Raw genomic sequence first — 20,688 nt, 5'->3', positions numbered from 1 at the left:
GCAGACAGTGTAGATTAGTTGTGTTCTGTGTTTTTGGTCCTCCGCAGACACCATAGATTAGTCTTGTTTGGTGTGTTTAGTCCTCCGCCAACAGTGTAGATTAGTTGTGTTCGGCGTTTTTGGTCCTCCGCAGACAGTGTAGATTAGTTGTGTTCGGTTTTTTTGGTTCTCCGCAGACAGTGTAGATTAGTTGTGTTGTTTGTTTTTGGTCCTCCGCAGACACCATAGATTAGTCTTGTTCGATGTTTTTGGTCCTCTGCAGATAGTGTAGATTAGTCTTGTTCGGTGTTTTTGGTCCTCCGCAGACACCATAGATTAGTCTTGTTCGGTGTTTTTGGTCCTCCGAAGATACCATAGCTCACTCTTGTTCGGTGATTTGGGTCCTCTGCAGACACCATAGATTAGTCTTGTTCTGTGTTTTTGGTCCTCTGCAGACACCATAGTTTAGTCTTGTTCGGTGTTTTTGGTCCTCCGCAGACAGTGTAGATAAGTCTTGTTCGGTGTTTTTCGTCCTCCGCAGACACCATAGATTAGTCTTGTTCGGTGTTTTTGGTCCTCCGAAGATACCATAGCTCACTCTTGTTCGGTGATTTGGGTCCTCTGCAGACACCATAGATTAGTCTTGTTCTGTGTTTTTGGTCCTCTGCAGACACCATAGTTTAGTCTCTTTCGGTGTTTTTTGTCCTCCGCAGACACCATACATTAGTCTTGTTCGGTGTTTTTGTTCCTCCGCAGACACCACAGATTAGTCTTGTTCGGTGTTTTTGGTCCTCCGCAGACAGTGTAGATTAGTCTTGTTCGGTGTTTTTGGTCCTCCGCAGACACCATAGATTAGTCTTGTTCGGTGTTTTTGGTCCTCCGCAGACAGTGTAGATCACTCTTGTTCGGTGTTTTTGGTCCTCCGCAGACACCATAGATTAGTCTTGTTCGGTGTTTTTGGTCCTCTGCAGACATTGTAGATTAGTCTTGTTCGGTGTTTTTGGTCCTCCCTAGATACCATAGATTAGCCTTGTTCGGTGTTTTTGGTCCTCTGCAGACAGTGTAGATTAGTCTTGTTCCGTGTTTTAGGTCCTCTGCAGACAGTGTAGATTAGTTGTGTTCTGTGTTTTTGGTCCTCCGCAGACACTATAGATTAGTCTTGTTCGGTGTTCTTGGTCCTCTGCAGACAGTGCAGATTAGTCTTGTTCGGTGTTTTTGGTCTCCAAAGACAGTGTAGATTAGTCTTGTTCGGTGTTTTTGGTCCTCCCTAGACACCATAGATTAGCCTTGTTCGGTGTTTTTGGTCCTCTGCAGACAGTGTAGATTAGTCTTGTTCCGTGTTTTAGGTCCTCTGCAGACAGTGTAGATTAGTCTTGTTCAGTGTTTTTGGTCCTCTGCAGACGGTGTAGATTAGTCTTGTTCGGTGTTTTGGTCCTCCGCAGACAGTGTAGATTAGTTGTGTTCGGTGTTTTTGGTCCTCCGCAGATACCATAGATTAGTCTTGTTCGGTGTTTTTGGTCCTCTGCAGACAGTGTAGATTAGTCTTGTTCCGTGTTTTAGGTCCTCTGCAGACAGTGTAGATGAGTCTTGTTCAGTGTTTTTGGTCCTCTGCAGACAGTATAGATTAGTCTTGTTCGGTGTTTTTGGTCCTCCGCAGACAGTGTAGATTAGTTGTGTTCGGTTTTTTTGGTTCTCCGCAGACAGTGTAGATTAGTTGTGTTGTTTGTTTTTGGTCCTCCGCAGACACCATAGATTAGTCTTGTTCGGTGTTTTTGGTCCTCTGCAGATAGTGTAGATTAGTCTTGTTCGGTGTTTTTGGTCCTCCGCAGACACCATAGATTAGTCTTGTTCGGTGTTTTTGGTCCTCCGAAGATACCATAGCTCACTCTTGTTCGGTGATTTGGGTCCTCTGCAGACACCATAGATTAGTCTTGTTCTGTGTTTTTGGTCCTCTGCAGACACCATAGTTTAGTCTTGTTCGGTGATTTTGGTCCTCCGCAGACACCATAGATTAGTCTTGTTCGGTGTTTTTGGTCCTTCGCAGACACCATAGATTAGTCTTGTTCGGTGTTTTTGGTCCTCCGCAGACAGTGTAGATTAGTCTTGTTCGGTGTTTTTGGTCCTCCGCAGACACCATAGATTAGTCTTGTTCGGTGTTCTTGGTCCTCTGCAGACAGTGTAGATTAGTCTTGTTCGGTGTTTTTGGTCCTCCAAAGACAGTGTAGATTAGTCTTGTTCGGTGTTTTTGGTCCTCCCTAGACACCATAGATTAGCCTTGTTCGGTGTTTTTGGTCCTCTGCAGACAGTGTAGATTAGTCTTGTTCTGTGTTTTTGGTCCTCTGCAGACACCATAGTTTAGTCTTGTTCGGTGTTTTTGGTCCTCCGCAGACACCATAGATTAGTCTTGTTCGGTGTTTTTGGTCCTTCGCAGACACCATAGATTAGTCTTGTTCGGTGTTTTTGGTCCTCCGCAGACAGTGTAGATTAGTCTTGTTCGGTGTTTTTGGTCCTCCGCAGACACCATAGATTAGTCTTGTTCGGTGTTCTTGGTCCTCTGCAGACAGTGTAGATTAGTCTTGTTCGGTGTTTTTGGTCCTCCAAAGACAGTGTAGATTAGTCTTGTTCGGTGTTTTTGGTCCTCCCTAGACACCATAGATTAGTCTTGTTCGGTGTTTTTGGTCCTCCGAAGATACCATAGCTCACTCTTGTTCGGTGATTTGGGTCCTCTGCAGACACCATAGATTAGTCTTGTTCTGTGTTTTTGGTCCTCTGCAGACACCTTAGTTTAGTCTCTTTCGGTGTTTTTTGTCCTCCGCAGACACCATACATTAGTCTTGTTCGGTGTTTTTGGTCCTCCGCAGACACCACAGATTAGTCTTGTTCGGTGTTTTTGGTCCTCCGCAGACAGTGTAGATTAGTCTTGTTCGGTGTTTTTGGTCCTCCGCAGACACCATAGATTAGTCTTGTTCGGTGTTTTTGGTCCTCCGCAGACAGTGTAGATCACTCTTGTTCGGTGTTTTTGGTCCTCCGCAGACACCATAGATTAGTCTTGTTCGGTGTTTTTGGTCCTCTGCAGACATTGTAGATTAGTCTTGTTCGGTGTTTTTGGTCCTCCCTAGATACCATAGTTTAGCCTTGTTCGGTGTTTTTGGTCCTCTGCAGACAGTGTAGATTAGTCTTGTTCCGTGTTTTAGGTCCTCTGCAGACAGTGTAGATTAGTTGTGTTCTGTGTTTTTGGTCCTCCGCAGACACTATAGATTAGTCTTGTTCGTTGTTCTTGGTCCTCTGCAGACAGTGCAGATTAGTCTTGTTCGGTGTTTTTGGTCTCCAAAGACAGTGTAGATTAGTCTTGTTCGGTGTTTTTGGTCCTCCCTAGACACCATAGATTAGCCTTGTTCGGTGTTTTTGGTCCTCTGCAGACAGTGTAGATTAGTCTTGTTCCGTGTTTTAGGTCCTCTGCAGACAGTGTAGATTAGTCTTGTTCAGTGTTTTTGGTCCTCTGCAGACGGTGTAGATTAGTCTTGTTCGGTGTTTTGGTCCTCCGCAGACAGTGTAGATTAGTTGTGTTCGGTGTTTTTGGTCCTCCGCAGATACCATAGATTAGTCTTGTTCGGTGTTTTTGGTCCTCTGCAGACAGTGTAGATTAGTCTTGTTCCGTGTTTTAGGTCCTCTGCAGACAGTGTAGATGAGTCTTGTTCAGTGTTTTTGGTCCTCTGCAGACAGTATAGATTAGTCTTGTTCGGTGTTTTTGGTCCTCCGCAGACAGTGCAGATTAGTTGTGTTCGGTTTTTTTGGTTCTCCGCAGACAGTGTAGATTAGTTGTGTTCTGTGTTTTTGGTCCTCCGCAGACACCATAGATTAGTCTTGTTTGGTGTGTTTAGTCCTCCGCAAACAGTGTAGATTAGTTGTGTTCGGTGTTTTTGGTCCTCCGCAGACAGTGTAGATTAGTTGTGTTCGGTTTTTTTGGTTCTCCGCAGACAGTGTAGATTAGTTGTGTTGTTTGTTTTTGGTCCTCCGCAGACACCATAGATTAGTCTTGTTCGGTGTTTTTGGTCCTCTGCAGATAGTGTAGATTAGTCTTGTTCGGTGTTTTTGGTCCTCCGCAGACACCATAGATTAGTCTTGTTCGGTGTTTTTGGTCCTCCGAAGATACCATAGCTCACTCTTGTTCGGTGATTTGGGTCCTCTGCAGACACCATAGATTAGTCTTGTTCTGTGTTTTTGGTCCTCTGCAGACACCATAGTTTAGTCTTGTTCGGTGTTTTTGGTCCTCCGCAGACACCATAGATTAGTCTTGTTCGGTGTTTTTGGTCCTTCGCAGACACCATAGATTAGTCTTGTTCGGTGTTTTTGGTCCTCCGCAGACAGTGTAGATTAGTCTTGTTCGGTGTTTTTGGTCCTCCGCAGACACCATAGATTAGTCTTGTTCGGTGTTCTTGGTCCTCTGCAGACAGTGTAGATTAGTCTTGTTCGGTGTTTTTGGTCCTCCAAAGACAGTGTAGATTAGTCTTGTTCGGTGTTTTTGGTCCTCCCTAGACACCATAGATTAGCCTTGTTCGGTGTTTTTGGTCCTCTGCAGACAGTGTAGATTAGTCTTGTTCCGTGTTTTAGGTCCTCTGCAGACAGTGTAGATTAGTCTTGTTCAGTGTTTTTGGTCCTCTGCAGACAGTGTAGATTATTCTTGTTCGGTGTTTTGGTCCTCCGCAGACAGTGTAGATTAGTTGTGTTCGGTGTTTTTGGTCCTCCGCAGATACCATAGATTAGTCTTGTTCGGTGTTTTTGGTCCTCTGCAGACAGTGTAGATTAGTCTTGTTCCGTGTTTTAGGTCCTCTGCAGACACCATAGATTAGTCTTGTTTGGTGTGTTTAGTCCTCCGCAAACAGTGTAGATTAGTTGTGTTCGTTTTTTTTGGTTCTCCGCAGACAGTGTAGATTAGTTGTGTTCTGTGTTTTTGGTCCTCCGCAGACACCATAGATTAGTCTTGTTCGGTGTTTTTGGTCCTCTGCAGATAGTGTAGATTAGTCTTGTTCGGTGTTTTTGGTCCTCCGCAGATACCATAGATTAGTCTTGTTCGGTGTTTTTGGTCCTCCGAAGATACCATAGCTCACTCTTGTTCGGTGATTTGGGTCCTCTGCAGACACCATAGATTAGTCTTGTTCTGTGTTTTTGGTCCTCTGCAGACACCATAGTTTAGTCTTGTTCGGTGTTTTTGGTCCTCCGCAGACACCATAGATTAGTCTTGTTCGGTGTTTTTGGTCCTCCGCAGACACCATAGATTAGTCTTGTTCGGTGTTTCTGGTCCTCCGCAGACAGTGTAGATTAGTCTTGTTCGGTGTTTTTGGTCCTCTAAAGACAGTGTAGATTAGTCTTGTTCGGTGTTTTTTGTCCTCCGCAGATACCATAGCTCACTCTTGTTCGGTGATTTGGGTCCTCTGCAGACACCATAGATTTGTCTTGTTCTGTGTTTTTGGTCCTCTGCAGACACCATAGTTTAGTCTTGTTCGGTGTTTTTGGTCCTCCGCAGACACCATAGATTAGTCTTGTTCGGTGTTTTTGGTCCTCCGCAGACACCAAAGATTAGTCTTGTTCGGTGTTTTTGGTCCTCCGCAGACAGTGTAGATTAGTCTTGTTCGGTGTTTTTGGTCCTCCGCAGACACCATAGATTAGTCTTGTTCGGTGTTTTTGGTCCTCCGCAGACAGTGTAGATCACTCTTGTTCGGTGTTTTTGGTCCTCCGCAGACACCATAGATTACTATTGTTCGGTGTTTTTGGTCCTCCGCAGACACCATAGATTAGTCTTGTTCAGTGTTTTTAGTCCTCCGCAGACAGTGTAGATTAGTTGTGTTCAGTGTTTTTGGTCCTCCGCAGACAGTGTAGATTAGTTGTGTTCTGTGTTTTTGGTCCTCCGCAGACACTATAGATTAGTCTTGTTCGGTGTTCTTGGTCCTCTGCAGACAGTGTAGATCAGTCTTGTTCGGTGTTTTTGGTCCTCCAAAGACAGTGTAGATTAGTCTTGTTCGGTGTTTTTGGTCCTCCCTAGACACCATAGATTAGCCTTGTTCGGTGTTTTTGGTCCTCTGCAGACAGTGTAGATTAGTCTTGTTTTGGTTTTAGGTCCTCTGCAGACAGTGTAGATTAGTCTTGTTCAGTGTTTTTGGTCCTCTGCAGACAGTGTAGATTAGTCTTGTTTGGTGTTTTGGTCCTCCGCAGACAGTGTAGATTAGTTGTGTTCGGTGTTTTTGGTCCTCCGCAGATACCATAGATTAGTCTTGTTCGGTGTTTTTGGTCCTCTGCAGACAGTGTAGATTAGTCTTGTTCCGTGATTTGGGTCCTCTGCAGACAGTGTAGATGAGTCTTGTTCAGTGTTTTTGGTCCTCTGCAGACAGTATAGATTAGTCTTGTTCGGTGTTTTTGGTCCTCCGCAGACAGTGCAGATTAGTTGTGTTCGTTTTTTTTGGTTCTCCGCAGACAGTGTAGATTAGTTGTGTTCGGTTTTTTTGGTTCTCCGCAGACAGTGTAGATTAGTTGTGTTCTGTGTTTTTGGTCCTCCGCAGACACCATAGATTAGTCTTGTTCGGTGTTTTTGGTCCTCCGCAGACAGTGCAGATTAGTTGTGTTCGGTTTTTTTGGTTCTCCGCAGACAGTGTAGATTAGTTGTGTTCTGTGTTTTTGGTCCTCCGCAGACACCATAGATTAGTCTTGTTCGGTGTTTTTGGTCCTCTGCAGACAGTGTAGATTAGTTGTGTTCGGTGTTTTTGGTCCTCCCTAGACACCATAGATAACTCTTGTTCGGTGTTTTTGGTCCTCCGCAGACACCATAGATTAGTCTTGTTCAGTGTTTTTAGTCCTCCGCAGACAGTGTAGATTAGTTGTGTTCAGTGTTTTTGGTCCTCCGCAGACAGTGTAGATTATTTGTGTTCTGTGTTTTTTGTCCTCCGCAGATACCATAGCTCACTCTTGTTCGGTGATTTGGGTCCTCTGCAGACACCATAGATTAGTCTTGTTCTGTGTTTTTGGTCCTCTGCAGACACCATAGTTTAGTCTTGTTCGGTGTTTTTGGTCCTCCGCAGACACCATAGATTAGTCTTGTTCGGTGTTTTTGGTCCTCCGCAGACACCATAGATTAGACTTGTTCGGTGTTTTTGGTCCTCTGCAGACGGTGTAGATTAGTCTTGTTCGGTGTTTTGGTCCTCCGCAGACAGTGTAGATTAGTTGTGTTCGGTGTTTTTGGTCCTCCGCAGATACCATAGATTAGTCTTGTTCGGTGTTTTTGGTCCTCTGCAGACAGTGTAGATTAGTCTTGTTCCGTGTTTTAGGTCCTCTGCAGACAGTGTAGATGAGTCTTGTTCAGTGTTTTTGGTCCTCTGCAGACAGTATAGATTAGTCTTGTTCGGTGTTTTTGGTCCTCCGCAGACAGTGCAGATTAGTTGTGTTCGGTTTTTTTGGTTCTCCGCAGACAGTGTAGATTAGTTGTGTTCTGTGTTTTTGGTCCTCCGCAGACACCATAGATTAGTCTTGTTTGGTGTGTTTAGTCCTCCGCAAACAGTGTAGATTAGTTGTGTTCGGTGTTTTTGGTCCTCCGCAGACAGTGTAGATTAGTTGTGTTCGGTTTTTTTGGTTCTCCGCAGACAGTGTAGATTAGTTGTGTTGTTTGTTTTTGGTCCTCCGCAGACACCATAGATTAGTCTTGTTCGGTGTTTTTGGTCCTCTGCAGATAGTGTAGATTAGTCTTGTTCGGTGTTTTTGGTCCTCCGCAGACACCATAGATTAGTCTTGTTCGGTGTTTTTGGTCCTCCGAAGATACCATAGCTCACTCTTGTTCGGTGATTTGGGTCCTCTGCAGACACCATAGATTAGTCTTGTTCTGTGTTTTTGGTCCTCTGCAGACACCATAGTTTAGTCTTGTTCGGTGTTTTTGGTCCTCCGCAGACACCATAGATTAGTCTTGTTCGGTGTTTTTGGTCCTTCGCAGACACCATAGATTAGTCTTGTTCGGTGTTTTTGGTCCTCCGCAGACAGTGTAGATTAGTCTTGTTCGGTGTTTTTGGTCCTCCGCAGACACCATAGATTAGTCTTGTTCGGTGTTCTTGGTCCTCTGCAGACAGTGTAGATTAGTCTTGTTCGGTGTTTTTGGTCCTCCAAAGACAGTGTAGATTAGTCTTGTTCGGTGTTTTTGGTCCTCCCTAGACACCATAGATTAGCCTTGTTCGGTGTTTTTGGTCCTCTGCAGACAGTGTAGATTAGTCTTGTTCCGTGTTTTAGGTCCTCTGCAGACAGTGTAGATTAGTCTTGTTCAGTGTTTTTGGTCCTCTGCAGACAGTGTAGATTATTCTTGTTCGGTGTTTTGGTCCTCCGCAGACAGTGTAGATTAGTTGTGTTCGGTGTTTTTGGTCCTCCGCAGATACCATAGATTAGTCTTGTTCGGTGTTTTTGGTCCTCTGCAGACAGTGTAGATTAGTCTTGTTCCGTGTTTTAGGTCCTCTGCAGACACCATAGATTAGTCTTGTTTGGTGTGTTTAGTCCTCCGCAAACAGTGTAGATTAGTTGTGTTCGTTTTTTTTGGTTCTCCGCAGACAGTGTAGATTAGTTGTGTTCTGTGTTTTTGGTCCTCCGCAGACACCATAGATTAGTCTTGTTCGGTGTTTTTGGTCCTCTGCAGATAGTGTAGATTAGTCTTGTTCGGTGTTTTTGGTCCTCCGCAGATACCATAGATTAGTCTTGTTCGGTGTTTTTGGTCCTCCGAAGATACCATAGCTCACTCTTGTTCGGTGATTTGGGTCCTCTGCAGACACCATAGATTAGTCTTGTTCTGTGTTTTTGGTCCTCTGCAGACACCATAGTTTAGTCTTGTTCGGTGTTTTTGGTCCTCCGCAGACACCATAGATTAGTCTTGTTCGGTGTTTTTGGTCCTCCGCAGACACCATAGATTAGTCTTGTTCGGTGTTTCTGGTCCTCCGCAGACAGTGTAGATTAGTCTTGTTCGGTGTTTTTGGTCCTCTAAAGACAGTGTAGATTAGTCTTGTTCGGTGTTTTTTGTCCTCCGCAGATACCATAGCTCACTCTTGTTCGGTGATTTGGGTCCTCTGCAGACACCATAGATTTGTCTTGTTCTGTGTTTTTGGTCCTCTGCAGACACCATAGTTTAGTCTTGTTCGGTGTTTTTGGTCCTCCGCAGACACCATAGATTAGTCTTGTTCGGTGTTTTTGGTCCTCCGCAGACACCAAAGATTAGTCTTGTTCGGTGTTTTTGGTCCTCCGCAGACAGTGTAGATTAGTCTTGTTCGGTGTTTTTGGTCCTCCGCAGACACCATAGATTAGTCTTGTTCGGTGTTTTTGGTCCTCCGCAGACAGTGTAGATCACTCTTGTTCGGTGTTTTTGGTCCTCCGCAGACACCATAGATTACTATTGTTCGGTGTTTTTGGTCCTCCGCAGACACCATAGATTAGTCTTGTTCAGTGTTTTTAGTCCTCCGCAGACAGTGTAGATTAGTTGTGTTCAGTGTTTTTGGTCCTCCGCAGACAGTGTAGATTAGTTGTGTTCTGTGTTTTTGGTCCTCCGCAGACACTATAGATTAGTCTTGTTCGGTGTTCTTGGTCCTCTGCAGACAGTGTAGATCAGTCTTGTTCGGTGTTTTTGGTCCTCCAAAGACAGTGTAGATTAGTCTTGTTCGGTGTTTTTGGTCCTCCCTAGACACCATAGATTAGCCTTGTTCGGTGTTTTTGGTCCTCTGCAGACAGTGTAGATTAGTCTTGTTTTGGTTTTAGGTCCTCTGCAGACAGTGTAGATTAGTCTTGTTCAGTGTTTTTGGTCCTCTGCAGACAGTGTAGATTAGTCTTGTTTGGTGTTTTGGTCCTCCGCAGACAGTGTAGATTAGTTGTGTTCGGTGTTTTTGGTCCTCCGCAGATACCATAGATTAGTCTTGTTCGGTGTTTTTGGTCCTCTGCAGACAGTGTAGATTAGTCTTGTTCCGTGATTTGGGTCCTCTGCAGACAGTGTAGATGAGTCTTGTTCAGTGTTTTTGGTCCTCTGCAGACAGTATAGATTAGTCTTGTTCGGTGTTTTTGGTCCTCCGCAGACAGTGCAGATTAGTTGTGTTCGTTTTTTTTGGTTCTCCGCAGACAGTGTAGATTAGTTGTGTTCGGTTTTTTTGGTTCTCCGCAGACAGTGTAGATTAGTTGTGTTCTGTGTTTTTGGTCCTCCGCAGACACCATAGATTAGTCTTGTTCGGTGTTTTTGGTCCTCCGCAGACAGTGCAGATTAGTTGTGTTCGGTTTTTTTGGTTCTCCGCAGACAGTGTAGATTAGTTGTGTTCTGTGTTTTTGGTCCTCCGCAGACACCATAGATTAGTCTTGTTCGGTGTTTTTGGTCCTCTGCAGACAGTGTAGATTAGTTGTGTTCGGTGTTTTTGGTCCTCCCTAGACACCATAGATAACTCTTGTTCGGTGTTTTTGGTCCTCCGCAGACACCATAGATTAGTCTTGTTCAGTGTTTTTAGTCCTCCGCAGACAGTGTAGATTAGTTGTGTTCAGTGTTTTTGGTCCTCCGCAGACAGTGTAGATTATTTGTGTTCTGTGTTTTTTGTCCTCCGCAGATACCATAGCTCACTCTTGTTCGGTGATTTGGGTCCTCTGCAGACACCATAGATTAGTCTTGTTCTGTGTTTTTGGTCCTCTGCAGACACCATAGTTTAGTCTTGTTCGGTGTTTTTGGTCCTCCGCAGACACCATAGATTAGTCTTGTTCGGTGTTTTTGGTCCTCCGCAGACACCATAGATTAGACTTGTTCGGTGTTTTTGGTCCTCCGCAGACAGTGTAGATTAGTCTTGTTCGGTGTTTTTGGTCCTCCGCAGACACCATAGATTAGTCTTGTTCGGTGTTTTTGGTCCTCTGCAGACAGTGTAGATTAGTCTTGTTCGGTGTTTTTGGTCCTCCCTAGACACCATAGATTAGCCTTGTTCGGTGTTTTTGGTCCTCTGCAGACAGTGTAGATTAGTCTTGTTCCGTGTTTTAGGTCCTCTGCAGACAGTGTAGATTAGTCTTGTTCAGTGTTTTTGGTCCTCTGCAGACAGTGTATATTAGTCTTGTTTGGTGTTTTGGTCCTCCGCAGACAGTGTAGATTAGTTGTGTTCGGTGTTTTTGGTTCTCCGCAGACAGTGCAGATTAGTTGTGTTCGGTTTTTTTGGTTCTCCGCAGACAGTATAGATTAGTTGTGTTTGGTTTTTTTGGTTCTCCGCAGACAGTGTAGATTAGTTGTGTTCTGTGTTTTTGGTCCTCCGCAGACACCATAGATTAGTCTTGTTCGGTGTTTTTGGTCCTCTGCAGATAGTGTAGATTAGTCTTGTTCGGTGTTTTTGGTCCTCCGCAGACAGTGCAGATTAGTTGTGTTCGGTTTTTTTGGTTCTCCGCAGACAGTGTAGATTAGTTGTGTTCGGTTTTTTTGGTCCTCTGCAGATAGTGTAGATTAGTCTTGTTCGGTGTTTTTGGTCCTCCAAAGACAGTGTAGATTAGTCTTGTTCGGTGTTTTTGGTCCTCCGCAGATACCATAGATTAGTCTTGTTCGGTGTTTTTGGTCCTCTGCAGACAGTGTAGATTAGTTGTGTTCGGTGTTTTTGGTCCTCCGCAGATACCATAGATTAGTCTTGTTCGGTGTTTTTGGTCCTCTGCAGACAGTGTAGATTAGTTGTGTTCGGTGTTTTTGGTCCTCCCTAGACACCATAGATTAGCCTTGTTCGGTGTTTTTGGTCCTCCGCAGACAGTGTAGATTAGTTGTGTTCGGTGTTTTTGGTCCTCCGCAGATACCATAGATTAGTCTTGTTCGGTGTTTTTGGTCCTCTGCAGACAGTGTAGATTAGTCTTGTTCCGTGTTTTAGGTCCTCTGCAGACAGTGTAGATTAGTCTTGTTCAGTGTTTTGGTCCTCTGCAGACAGTGTAGATTAGTCTTGTTCGGTGTTTTTGGTCCTCCGCAGACAGTGTAGATTAGTTGTGTTCGGTGTTTTTGGTCCTCCGCAGATACCATAGATTAGTCTTGTTCGGTGTTTTTGGTCCTCTGCAGACAGTGTAGATTAGTCTTGTTCCGTGTTTTAGGTCCTCTGCAGACAGTGTAGATGAGTCTTGTTCGGTGTTTTTGGTCCTCTGCAGACAGTGTAGATTAGCCTTGTTCCGTGTTTTAGGTCCTCTGCAGACAGTGTAGATGAGTCTTGTTCAGTGTTTTTGGTCCTCTGAAGACAGTATAGATTAGTCTTGTTCGGTGTTTTTGGTCCTCCGCAGACAGTGCAGATTAGTTGTTTTCGGTTTTTTTGGTTCTCCGCAGACAGTGTAGATTAGTTGTGTTCCGTTTTTTTGGTTCTCCGCAGACAGTGTAGATTAGTTGTGTTCTGTGTTTTTGGTCCTCCGCAGACACCATAGATTAGTCTTGTTCGGTGTTTTTGGTCCTCTGCAGATAGTGTAGATTAGTCTTGTTCGGTGTTTTTGGTCCTCCGCAGACAGTGCAGATTAGTTGTGTTCGGTTTTTTTGGTTCTCCGCAGACAGTGTAGATTAGTTGTGTTCGGTTTTTTTGGTCCTCTGCAGATAGTGTAGATTAGTCTTGTTCGGTGTTTTTGGTCCTCCAAAGACAGTGTAGATTAGTCTTGTTCGGTGTTTTTGGTGCTCCCTAGACACCATAGATTAGCCTTGTTCGGTGTTTTTGGTCCTTCTGCAGACAGTGTAGATTAGTTGTGTTCGGTGTTTTTGGTCCTCCGCAGATACCATAGATTAGTCTTGTTCGGTGTTTTTGGTCCTCTGCAGACAGTGTAGATTAGTCTTGTTCCGTGTTTTAGGTCCTCTGCAGACAGTGTAGATTGGTCTTGTTCAGTGTTTTGGTCCTCTGCAGACAGTGTAGATTAGTCTTGTTCGGTGTTTTTGGTCCTCCGCAGACAGTGCAGATTAGTCTTGTTTGGTGTTTTTGGTCCTCCGCAGACAGTGTAGATTAGTTGTGTTTGGTGTTTTTGGTCCTCCGCAGACACCATAGATTAGTCTTGTTCGGTGTTTTTGGTCCTCCGCAGACAGTGTAGATTAGTTGTGTTCAGTGTTTTTGGTCCTCCGCAGACACCATAGATTAGTCTTGTTCGGTGTTTTTGGTCCTCCGCAAACAGTGTAGCTTAGTCTTGTTCGGTGTTTTTGGTCCTCTGCAGACAGTGTAGATTAGTCTTGTTCGGTGTTTTTGGTCCTCCGCAGACAGTGTAGATTAGTTGTGTTCGGTGTTTTTGGTCCTCCGCAGATACCATAGATTAGTCTTGTTCGGTGTTTTTGTTCCTCTGCAGACAGTGTAGATTAGTCTTGTTCCGTGTTTTAGGTCCTCTGCAGACAGTGTAGATGAGTCTTGTTCGGTGTTTTTGGTCCTCTGCAGACAGTGTAGATTAGTCTTGTTCCGTGTTTTAGGTCCTCTGCAGACAGTGTAGATGAGTCTTGTTCAGTGTTTTTGGTCCTCTGAAGACAGTATAGATTAGTCTTGTTCGGTGTTTTTGGTCCTCCGCAGACAGTGCAGATTAGTTGTTTTCGGTTTTTTTGGTTCTCCGCAGACAGTGTAGATTAGTTGTGTTCGGTTTTTTTGGTTCTCCGCAGACAGTGTAGATTAGTTGTGTTCTGTGTTTTTGGTCCTCCGCAGACACCATAGATTAGTCTTGTTCGGTGTTTTTGGTCCTCTGCAGATAGTGTAGATTAGTCTTGTTCGGTGTTTTTGGTCCTCCGCAGACAGTGCAGATTAGTTGTGTTCGGTTTTTTTGGTTCTCCGCAGACAGTGTAGATTAGTTGTGTTCGGTTTTTTTGGTCCTCTGCAGATAGTGTAGATTAGTCTTGTTCGGTTTTTTTGGTCCTCCAAAGACAGTGTAGATTAGTCTTGTTCGGTGTTTTTGGTGCTCCCTAGACACCATAGATTAGCCTTGTTCGGTGTTTTTGGTCCTCCGCAGACAGTGTAGATTAGTTGTGTTCGGTGTTTTTGGTCCTCCGCAGATACCATAGATTAGTCTTGCTCGGTGTTTTTGGTCCTCTGCAGACAGTGTAGATTAGTCTTGTTCCGTGTTTTAGGTCCTCTGCAGACAGTGTAGATTGGTCTTGTTCAGTGTTTTGGTCCTCTGCAGACAGTGTAGATTAGTCTTGTTCGGTGTTTTTGGTCCTCCGCAGACAGTGCCGATTAGTCTTGTTTGGTGTTTTTGGTCCTCCGCAGACAGTGTAGATTAGTTGTGTTTGGTGTTTTTGGTCCTCCGCAGACACCATAGATTAGTCTTGTTCGGTGTTTTTGGTCCTCCGCAGACAGTGTAGATTAGTTGTGTTCAGTGTTTTTGGTCCTCCGCAGACACCATAGATTAGTCTTGTTCGGTGTTTTTGGTCCTCCGCAAACAGTGTAGCTTAGTCTTGTTCGCTGTTTTTGGTCCTCTGCAGACAGTGTAGATTAGTCTTGTTCGGTGTTTTTGGTCCTCCGCAGACACCATAGATTAGTCTTGTTCGGTGTTTTTGGTCCTCCGCAGATACCATAGTTCACTCTTGTTCGGTGATTTGGGTCCTCTGCAGACACCATAGATTAGTCTTGTTCGGTGATTTGGGTCCTCTGCAGACACCATAGATTAGTCTTGTTCGGTGTTTTTGGTCCTCCGCAGACACCGTAGATTAGTCTTGTTCCGTGTTCTTGGTCCTCTAAAGACAGTGTAGATTAGTCTTGTTCGGTGTTTTTGGTCCTCCGCAGACAGTATAGTTTAGTTGTGTTCGGTGTTTTTGGTCCTCCGCAGACAGTGTAGATTAGTTGTGTTCGGTGTTTTTGGTCCTCCGCAGATACCATAGATTAGTCTTGTTCGGTGTTTTTGGTCCTCTGCAGACAGTGTAGATTAGTCTTGTTCGGTGTTTTTGGTCCTCCAAAGACAGTGTAGATTAGTCTTGTTCGGTGTTTTTGGTCCTCCGCAGACAGTGTAGATTAGTCTTGCTCGGTGTTTTTGGTCCTCTGCAGACAGTGTAGATTAGTCTTGTTCGGTGTTTTTGGTCCTCCGCAGTCACCATAGATTAGTCTTGTTCGGTGTTTTTGGTCCTCTGCAGACACCATAGATTAGCCTTGTTCGGTGTTTTTGGTCCTCCGCAGACAGTGTGGATTAGTTGTGTTCGGTGTTTTTGGTCCTCCGCAGATACCATAGATTAGTCTTGTTCGGTGTTTTTGGTCCTCTGCAGACAGTGTAGATTAGTCTTGTTCCGTGTTTTAGGTCCTCTGCAGACAGTGTAGATGAGTCTTGTTCGGTGTTTTTGGTCCTCCGCAGACAGTGCAGATTAGTTGTGTTCGGTTTTTTTGGTTCTCCGCAGACAGTGTAGATTAGTTGTGTTCGGTTTTTTTGGTTCTCCGCAGACAGTGTAGATTAGTTGTGTTCTGTGTTTTTGGTCCTCCGCAGACACCGTAGATTAGTCTTGTTCGGTGTCTTTGGTCCTCTGCAGATAGTGTAGATTAGTCTTGTTCGGTGTTTTTGGTCCTCCGCAGACAGTGCAGATTAGTTGTGTTCGGTTTTTTTGGTTCTCCGCAGACAGTGTAGATTAGTTGTGTTCGGTTTTTTTGGTCCTCTGCAGATAGTGTAGATTAGTCTTGTTCGGTGTTTTTGGTCCTCCAAAGACAGTGTAGATTAGTCTTGTTCGGTGTTTTTGGTCCTCCCTAGACACCATAGATTAGCCTTGTTCGGTGTTTTTGGTCCTCCGCAGACAGTGTAGATTAGTTGTGTTCGATGTTTTTGGTCCTCCGCAGATACCATAGATTAGTCTTGTTCGGTGTTTTTGGTCCTCTGCAGACAGTGTAGATTAGTCTTGTTCCGTGTTTTAGGTCCTCTGCAGACAGTGTAGATTAGTCTTGTTCAGTGTTTTGGTCCTCTGCAGACAGTGTAGATTAGTCTTGTTCGGTGTTTTTGGTCCTCCGCAGACAGTGCAGATTAGTCTTGTTTGGTGTTTTTGGTCCTCCGCAGACAGTGTAGATTAGTTGTTTTCGGTGTTTTTGGTCCTCCGCAGACACCATAGATTAGTCTTGTTCGGTGTTTTTGGTCCTCCGCAGACAGTGTAGATTAGTTGTGTTCAGTGTTTTTGGTCCTCCGCAGACACCATAGATTAGTCTTGTTCGGTGTTTTTGGTCCTCCGCAAACAGTGTAGCTTAGTCTTGTTCGGTGTTTTTGGTCCTCTGCAGACAGTGTAGATTAGTCTTGTTCGGTGTTTTTGGTCCTCCGCAGACACCGTAGATTAGTCTTGTTCGGTGTTTTTGGTCCTCCGCAGATACCATAGTTCACTCTTGTTCGGTGATTTGGGTCCTCTGCAGACACCATAGATTAGTCTTGTTCGGTGATTTGGGTCCTCTGCAGACACCATAGATTAGTCTTGTTCGGTGTTTTTGGTCCTCCGCAGACACCGTAGATTAGTCTTGTTCCGTGTTCTTGGTCCTCTAAAGACAGTGTAGATTAGTCTTGTTCGGTGTTTTTGGTCCTCCGCAGACAGTATAGTTTAGTTGTGTTCGGTGTTTTTGGTCCTCCGCAGACAGTGTAGATTAGTTGTGTTCGGTGTTTTTGGTCCTCCGCAGATACCATAGATTAGTCTTGTTCGGTGTTTTTGGTCCTCTGCAGACAGTGTAGATTAGTCTTGTTCGGTGTTTTTGGTCCTCCAAAGACAGTGTAGATTAGTCTTGTTCGGTGTTTTTGGTCCTCCGCAGACAGTGTAGATTAGTCTTGCTCGGTGTTTTTGGTCCTCTGCAGACAGTGTAGATTAGTCTTGTTCGGTGTTTTTTGTCCTCCGCAGTCACCATAGATTAGTCTTGTTCGGTGTTTTTGGTCCTCTGCAGACACCATAGATTAGCCTTGTTCGGTGTTTTTGGTCCTCCGCAGACAGTGTAGATTAGTCTTGTTCGGTGTTTTTGGTCCTCCGTAGACAGTATAGTTTAGTTGTGTTCGGTGTTTTTGGTCCTCCGCAGATACCATAGAATAGTCTTGTTCGGTGTTTTTGGTCCTCTGCAGACAGTGTAGATTAGTCTTGTTCGGTGTTTTTGTTCCTCCGCAGACACCATAGATTAGTCTTGTTCGGTGTTTTTGGTCCTCTGCAGACAGTGTAGATTAGTCTTGTTCGGTGTTTTTGGTCGTCCGCAGACACTGTAGATTAGTCTTGTTCGGTGTTTTTGGTCCTCTGCAGACAGTGTAGATTACTCTTGTTCGGTGTTTTGGGTCCTCCGCAGACACCATAGATTAGTCTTGTTCGGTGTTTTTGGTCCTCCGCAGATACCATAGTTCACTCTTGTTCGGTGATTTGGGTCCTCTGCAGACACCATAGATTAGTCTTGTTCGGTGATTTGGGTCCTCTGCAGACACCATAGATTAGTCTTGTTCGGTGTTTTTGGTCCTCCGCAGACACCGTAGATTAGTCTTGTTCCGTGTTCTTGGTCCTCTAAAGACAGTGTAGATTAGTCTTGTTCGGTGTTTTTTGTCCTCCGCAGACAGTATAGATTAGTTGTGTTCGTTGTTTTTTGTCCTCCGCAGACAGTGTAGATTAGTTGTGTTCGGTGTTTTTGGTCCTCCGCAGATACCATAGATTAGTCTTGTTCGGTGTTCTTGGTCCTCTGCAGACAGTGTAGATTAGTTGTGTTCGGTTTTTTTGGTTCTCCGCAGACAGTGTAGATTAGTTGTGTTCTGTGTTTTTGGTCCTCCGCAGACACCATAGATTAGTCTTGTTCGGTGGTTTGGGTCCTCTGCAGACACCATAGATTAGTCTTGTTTGGTGTGTTTAGTCCTCCGCAAACAGTGTAGATTAGTTGTGTTCGGTGTTTTTGGTCCTCCGCAGACAGTGTAGATTAGTCTTGTTCGGTGTTTTTGGTCCTCCGCAGACACCATAGATTAGTCTTGTTCGGTGTTTTTGGTCCTCTGCAGACAGTGTAGATTAGTCTTGTTCGGTGTTTTTGGTCCTCCGCAGATACCATAGATTAGTCTTGTTCGGTGTTTTTGGTCCTCCGAAGATACCATAGCTCACTCTTGTTCGGTGATTTGGGTCCTCTGCAGACACCATAGATTAGTCTTGTTCTGTGTTTTTGGTCCTCTGCAGACACCATAGTTTAGTCTTGTTCGGTGTTTTTGGTCCTCCGCAGACACCATAGATTAGTCTTGTTCGGTGTTTTTGGTCCTCCGCAGACACCATAGATTAGTCTTGTTCGGTGTTTTTGGTCCTCCGCAGACAGTGTAGATTAGTCTTGTTCGGTGTTTTTGGTACTCTAAAGACAGTGTAGATTAGTCTTGTTCGGTGTTTTTTGTCCTCCGCAGATACCATAGCTCACTCTTGTTCGGTGATTTGGGTCCTCTGCAGACACCATAGATTAGTCTTGTTCTGTGTTTTTGGTCCTCTGCAGACACCATAGTTTAGTCTTGTTCGGTGTTTTTGGTCCTCCGCAGACACCATAGATTAGTCTTGTTCGGTGTTTTTGGTCCTCCGCAGACACCATAGATTAGTCTTGTTCGGTGTTTTTGGTCCTCCGCAGACAGTGTAGATTAGTCTTGTTCGGTGTTTTTGGTCCTTCGCAGACACCATAGATTAGTCTTGTTCGGTGTTTTTGGTCCTCCGCAGACAGTGTAGATCACTCTTGTTCGGTGTTTTTGGTCCTCCGCAGACACCATAGATTACTATTGTTCGGTGTTTTTGGTCCTCCGCAGACACCATAGATTAGTCTTGTTCAGTGTTTTTAGTCCTCCGCAGACAGTGTAGATTAGTTGTGTTCAGTGTTTTTGGTCCTCCGCAGACAGTGTAGATTAGTTGTGTTCTGTGTTTTTGGTCCTCCGCAGACACTATAGATTAGTCTTGTTCGGTGTTCTTGGTCCTCTGCAGACAGTGTAGATTAGTCTTGTTCGGTGTTTTTGGTCCTCCAAAGACAGTGTAGATTAGTCTTGTTCGGTGTTTTTGGTCCTCCCTAGACACCATAGATTAGCCTTGTTCGGTGTTTTTGGTCCTCTGCAGACAGTGTAGATTAGTCTTTTTCCGTGTTTTAGGTCCTCTGCAGACAGTGTAGATTAGTCTTGTTCAGTGTTTTTGGTCCTCTGCAGACAGTGTAGATTAGTCTTGTTTGGTGTTTTGGTCCTCCGCAGACAGTGTAGATTAGTTGTGTTCGGTGTTTTTGGTCCTCCGCAGATACCATAGATTAGTCTTGTTCGGTGTTTTTGGTCCTCTGCAGACAGTGTAGATTAGTCTTGTTCCGTGATTTGGGTCCTCTGCAGACAGTGTAGATGAGTCTTGTTCAGTGTTTTTGGTCCTCTGCAGACAGTATAGATTAGTCTTGTTCGGTGTTTTTGGTCCTCCGCAGACAGTGCAGATTAGTTGTGTTCGGTTTTTTTGGTTCTCCGCAGACAGTGTAGATTAGTTGTGTTCGGTTTTTTTGGTTCTCCGCAGACAGTGTAGATTAGCTGTGTTCTGTGTTTTTGGTCCTCCGCAGACACCATAGATTAGTCTTGTTCGGTGTTTTTGGTCCTCCGCAGACAGTGCAGATTAGTTGTGTTCGGTTTTTTTGGTTCTCCGCAGACAGTGTAGATTAGTTGTGTTCGGTTTTTTTGGTCCTCTGCAGATAGTGTAGATTAGTCTTGTTCGGTGTTTTTGGTCCTCCAAAGACAGTGTAGATTAGTCTTGTTCGGTGTTTTTGGTCCTCCGCAGATACCATAGATTAGTCTTGTTCGGTGTTTTTGGTCCTCTGCAGACAGTGTAGATTAGTTGTGTTCGGTGTTTTTGGTCCTCCGCAGATACCATAGATTAGTCTTGTTCGGTGTTTTTGGTCCTCTGCAGACACCATAGTTTAGTCTTGTTCGGTGTTTTTGGTCCTCCGCAGACACCATAGATTAGTCTTGTTCGGTGTTTTTGGTCCTCCGCGGACACCATAGATTAGACTTGTTCGGTGTTTTTGGTCCTCCCTAGACACCATAGATTACTCTTGTTCGGTGTTTTTGGTCCTCCGCAGACACCATAGATTAGTCTTGTTCAGTGTTTTTAGTCCTCCGCAGACAGTGTAGATTAGTTGTGTTCAGTGTTTTTGGTCCTCCGCAGACAGTGTAGATTATTTGTGTTCTGTGTTTTTTGTCCTCCGCAGATACCATAGCTCACTCTTGTTCGGTGATTTGGGTCCTCTGCAGACACCATAGATTAGTCTTGTTCTGTGTTTTTGGTCCTCTGCAGACACCATAGTTTAGTCTTGTTCGGTGTTTTTGGTCCTCCGCAGACACCATAGATTAGTCTTGTTCGGTGTTTTTGGTCCTCCGCAGACACCATAGATTAGACTTGCTCGGTGTTTTTGGTCCTCCGCAGACAGTGTAGATTAGTCTTGTTCGGTGTTTTTGGTCCTCCGCAGACACCATAGATTAGTCTTGTTCGGTGTTTTTGGTCCTCCAAAGACATGGTAGATTAGTCTTGTTCGGTGTTTTTGGTCCTCCCTAGACACCATAGATTAGCCTTGTTCGGTGTTTTTGGTCCTCTGCAGACAGTGTAGATTAGTCTTGTTCCGTGTTTTAGGTCCTCTGCAGACAGTGTAGATTAGTCTTGTTCAGTGTTTTTGGTCCTCTGCAGACAGTGTATATTAGTCTTGTTTGGTGTTTTGGTCCTCCGCAGACAGTGTAGATTAGTTGTGTTCGGTGTTTTTGGTTCTCCGCAGACAGTGCAGATTAGTTGTGTTCGGTTTTTTTGGTTCTCCGCAGACAGTGCAGATTAGTTGT

Source organism: Lampris incognitus, chromosome 1 (genome assembly GCF_029633865.1).
Source record: "Lampris incognitus isolate fLamInc1 chromosome 1, fLamInc1.hap2, whole genome shotgun sequence".
In the NCBI taxonomy this organism is placed as follows: domain Eukaryota; kingdom Metazoa; phylum Chordata; class Actinopteri; order Lampriformes; family Lampridae; genus Lampris; species Lampris incognitus.
Note: the sequence above shows the minus strand (reverse complement) of the source record.